At 31.7% G+C, this 5,096-nt stretch overlaps 1 long non-coding RNA gene across 2 annotated transcripts; it reads left to right on the top strand.

The window, feature by feature from the left end:
• The first annotated feature begins 2,351 nt into the window (after positions 1 to 2,351).
• On the top strand, positions 2,352 to 3,369 carry LOC105118745 (uncharacterized). 2 transcript variants are annotated; one of them, XR_841016.1, is made up of 3 exons: positions 2,352 to 2,523; positions 2,659 to 2,712; positions 2,825 to 3,369. It is a non-coding gene; the product is annotated as an uncharacterized LOC105118745 (long non-coding RNA). The 2 variants fall into 2 exon arrangements; XR_841015.1 differs by having other exon boundaries at positions 2,363 to 2,523; positions 2,659 to 3,369.
• Positions 3,370 to 5,096: the final 1,727 nt, after the last annotated feature.

Below are 5,096 nucleotides of genomic sequence, written 5' to 3'. Positions count from 1 at the left end.
TTGGTGTGTCCTTGATTCATGACACCCTTTTCTTTTGTCCTTCTCTTCCTCTATGATCAAGGCTCTAACATATAATATCATGGGATATTGACACAGCTTCCCTTTTTTTAATTTCTTTTCCTGTATATGAAATATCAAAACTACCCATTTCTTGTAGAAGGCAAGAAGAGCAAATTACAGGCAAGCAAAAATGATGAGGTCTAGAGTTGAAAAAAAAAAAAAAAAACCGAATGGGACCTTTTTTTTATCACTTTAGCCCCTTTATAGCCCGAAGCTACAAAGTGAAAAAATATATATCCCTAATTCGTCATAGGCTAAAATGTTCAATCATGGAGCCTAAAATTTCAGAAGTAAAAAACATTAGGCTATGACGAGCTAATATATGATTAAGTTGATTGATTGGCTAAACTCAAGAATAGAATCTGGCACATTACCGTGAGCTCAGTGTTTAACTTGATTAAAAAATAATAGGTTATCACTCTCGTTCTATTTTTTTATTTTAGATTAACGTGGATGTTTGGATCAGCTTGGGCGCATCATAATTAATCCCACGGACCCTAAAATTAATAACCATATAAGTTTCTAGTGATTATTATATAAGCAACTAAGTACTCAAATCTGACTCTCCTTTTATTTCTTTTATAGAAAAGAGGAGGCCATAAACATGATGATGCATGAGAAAAAAAAACATTATTTTCTGTTCCCCACACACAAAAATAGATAATCCTTCTTCTCCCCTCGCCTTGAATGATTGTTAAATCTGTGGACTTTTGACCATCAAGTAAACATCGTAGTCATCTGATTAAAAGCTCGGTTCGGAAAAGAAATCTGATTAAAAAAAATAATGTTTTTTTTTTCTTTTCTTGCCCCACCATCAATAATACCGGGCCAACACGGATCGTTTCGAATCTTGTCGGGTCGTTTTCTTTTCTTCTTTTCTTCTTTTTATGAAGTGGATGTGGAGATGGAACTTGCAAGACTAATAATTCAACGCGCGGTGGTTATGGATTCTTGTTGCTTTGTGACCCAAGTGGCATGCTTGCTGATTCTCACTACTGAGTTTCTGGTTTCTTGCTGTTAGCTTTTCAATTCCAAAAGTTAAAAACCCTATCAGACTGTTCAGCGTTGGAGACAGAGGTTTTTTTTATGAGAGGGTAAATTAACAATACATTATGACTTTTTAATATGATTTTTTTTAACTTAATTAAGTTATATAACTTAAATCTTTAAATAACTGTTCATATTTAATTCATCTTTAAGGGATTTACATTTAAAATACTTTTATAATAACATATTAATTTAATTGATAAACCTATGATTTTTTTTTATTATTAGTATTTATATAATAATTAACACAATTACACAATAATAAAGTCATTTGAGTTGCATAATAATTCTAAATCTTTCATATGATATTCATAGTAAAATACACATTAATTCATTAAAATTCATTTCAATATATATATATATATATATGTTGATTAAATTATATTTAATCATTTCTAGACATTTAAATTATTTTTAGATAGACACACAAAAATTATATGAACTCACTAAGTCAAATATGTAAAATAAATTTTAATATTATACTCTAGTTTCAAATATATATATATATAAAATACTAAGAGAGAGAAAGTGTAACTTATAAGATTTAAACCCATGCCCTCTCCTAACTTCAAACATCTTATTAACAATTAATTACAAATAAATTTGTGATATAAAATGACAATTAATATATGTAAATTATAAATTAAGAGACCTCAATTAAATAATTAATCCATAATTATAGTGAACTAAGAGACCTTAGTCAAATAATTTTAATAATCTACTATGTCAATAATAATGGTTTTGCATGAACATTAATTTATTCATTTATAATAAGAAAGGAAACATTTAATTGATTAAATTAAGAAATTCAAATATTTATTTTGAATATATTTGAATACATTCATATCAAAATCCTTAAATTATCATAAATCCTAATATTTTTAATAACTAATTACAAAAAAATAAAAATAAAATTAGATAATAAAATAAATAGAAAAGATAAAAAATTTCTTACCTAAAACATAAAGTAAAAAAAATACTTATTTATCTAGACTTGAAAAGAATTTTGTATAAAAGAAAAAGACAGGCAACAACAATTCAAAAGGAAAAAGGACTTTTTGTTAATCAGTTAAAAAAAAAGAAAAAAATTTAAGCAAATGAGTTGAAAATATATATTATATATTATATTAAAATATAATTAAACAATAACTTCCCACTTCCCATGTATAAACCCTCCCCAAATTATTATATCAATATCCTCATATAAAAAATATTGAAAAAAATTAAGGGGGTAATTGCTCTCTTCTGTACCCACGTGGCCGCCACTGAGACTGTTATTATATATGTCTGAGCGAAAAAGAGGCTTTTAGGTGTGGGTTTTGAAACTGTGTCGACAACCTGATTGGGCTGATTTTAGTTGAATGCATAGGTTAGGTGGGGTTGCAGTGTTGGGTGTTGTTAGCTGTTGTCTCTAAGGTGGTTCTTTTCCCTCCATGATTAATCTACGAAGCTACCTTCCTTTGAATTTTGTTTTTTCCATATGTTGCATTCAATTTTTCTTTTTTTCCAATACACGAGAATGAGATTGAATTCATTTTATTGTTGTTTAAGGAACACAACGTGTGCATATGTTGAAGAACTGCTGATATTCCTTCACAACAACTGGTAAGTGATTTCTTTGATTTTCTGGACATTTTACTCCTCTTGAGGGTCCATTTTGCATAAATAGGCCAACTGTCAATCTTTTTGCACTCTCTTTGTGCGTGTCCGGGAACAGATACCCATGCTGAACCTCGCTGATGGAAATGGGTAAGATTTCTTGGCGACTGAAGAGAATGAGAAAACATTCCATCTTTTGTCTGTATATAATTGGAAAAGCTCATTATGAACTTCAATTTTTAAACAATACAATTCAGGTTATTGTTAATCAAATATTGTTAAGGATGTTTATGTTCTCTACATCCCAGGGAAAGTGAAGGCTTATTTCAGTATGGTACCACCACAGAGAAGCTGATGATTTACGTGTTGTGGTTCAACATTTTCATGGGGAGAAACGTGAGATAATTGGACATAGTAAAGGTCCATTTTCTTCGTTGCTAAGTGTCTACAAAATGAAAGAACAAAAAATAAATAAATGAAATTAGACAGCATTTTGGAAATATGTGGATTTTGAGTGGAGCACTTTGTAGCGAGCTATAGATGTAATTTTACATGAAAATTTCTGTATATTAGAATTTTTATTTTCTCTTACATAGTCTTTTGTTGGCATTCAAATAGCATCAATGTTTGCCTTTTTTTTATCATGAAAATTCTCTATATTAATATATGTACGCAAATTGCATCATAACATCAATTAAAAGGGAGACATGGGATCAAACCATGATGTGTTATGTTATTTGACATTTTTTTTCTAAGATAAAAATTTTAAAACATATTATTCTCTTCTTGGATCTTATGGATTAACGAACATATTCTATAACAACTTAGAGGCCAAGCTAGATTTTCTTATGCTTTCTGCCTTTTGATTCTAGAAAATTAAGGAAGAATAAATACTTCAAAGTTTGTTGGTTAATTCAAGATTTACAAAGACTATCCACTACAAGTTATATACCTTAATTTCATATCTAGGCACACCGAAGAACAAATCAATAGTCAAATGATGATTTTTTTCTTTTCTTTTTGATGTCACTATATATAGGCGTTGAGGGTTTTGAGTTCTTCTTTCTCTTTGTAGTTTACTTTAATAAAATCCAAATTCTAAAGACAAGCAATGTTAGTTGACACTTCCTTGCTTGGTGGAGGATCAAGGAATGGTTTTTCCAGGTGATTCCCTTGTAGTTCTAATTACCTATTATAATCAACCTAAAACAAAAGTGTGCAAGCATACAGGTTGTCTTCCAAGCCTATCATTTGTTTGGTATTGTTCTGTGAACAGACCCACGCTCTAAGGTATTTTTATGCAAAGATAGCTTCATGGTTATAAAAAAATTTCTTCATACCTTTATTGCTGGCCTACATGCACTATTCAAGATTGAAAACAGTTGATTTTGTTGTTAAAATTTCAGCCTTCCTTCTCTCTGTTAACCCGCGTGTGTTTGTCTAACAACTAAATATGTATCATCAAGAGATTTCCCTTACACTATCCCATGTTGCAAGACAAGTAGAAAGTGTTAGGAGATCTAAATATTCAAACACACACAAATTTACGTGGTTCGGCAACTTGCCTACTCCACGGAGCTACTGGTTTGTATTAATCAAGCTCAAAAGCAATATAAACAACAAAACAAGGAGGAGGAGAAAATTTCTCTACTCAACTCAACTCTCACCCTTAGCTCTCTCTCTGTGTTTCTCTCTATTTCGTGGTGATCATCAGCTATCAATGACACTCTCTATTTATAGCTGATGTGGGAGACAAGCTTCTTCTTTAGTCAACAATGGTGGGCAACAATTTCTTTGGTTAGGCACCCACCATGCAACCACCATTGACTTTAGCCATGTCTAACATGGCTGCCACCAACCATGTTGTGTCCACACCCAACAATCTCCCACTTGGACACAAATGACGCTAGATCTGTCTTTTAATCTTTAAGACCAATTGAAGCTTTACACAGCTTCAGTTTATCAAGAGTGACTCCTTTGGTTAACATGTCAGCTGGATTCTTGCTTCCACAGATCTTTTCAAGTAACAGTTGTTCATCGTCGAGCAGTTGCCGGATGAAGTGATATTTGATCTGTATGTGCTTTGTTCTGGAGTGAAATGCTGGATTCTTAGCAAGGAAGATTGCACTCTGACTGTCACTATACAAAGTACCCTTTCCATGCATCTTGCCCAATTCTTGCAGAAAACTCTGTAGCCATACTATCTCTTTTGCAGATTCTGAAACTGCAACATATTCAGCTTCTGTCGTTGAAAGAGCAACTATCTTTTGCAAGGTAGAACTCCAAGAAACAGCAGTGCCTCCTAGAGTGTATATATAACCTGTAGTACTCTTTCTACTATCAACATCTCCTGCTAGATCAGCATCTACAAAGCCTTCAAGTTTCAAACC

This window comes from Populus euphratica, unplaced genomic scaffold (genome assembly GCF_000495115.2).
Source record: "Populus euphratica unplaced genomic scaffold, PopEup_1.0 scaffold2181.1, whole genome shotgun sequence".
NCBI classification, from domain to species: Eukaryota; Viridiplantae; Streptophyta; class Magnoliopsida; order Malpighiales; family Salicaceae; genus Populus; species Populus euphratica.
This window is presented reverse-complemented; position numbering and strand designations above follow the sequence as displayed.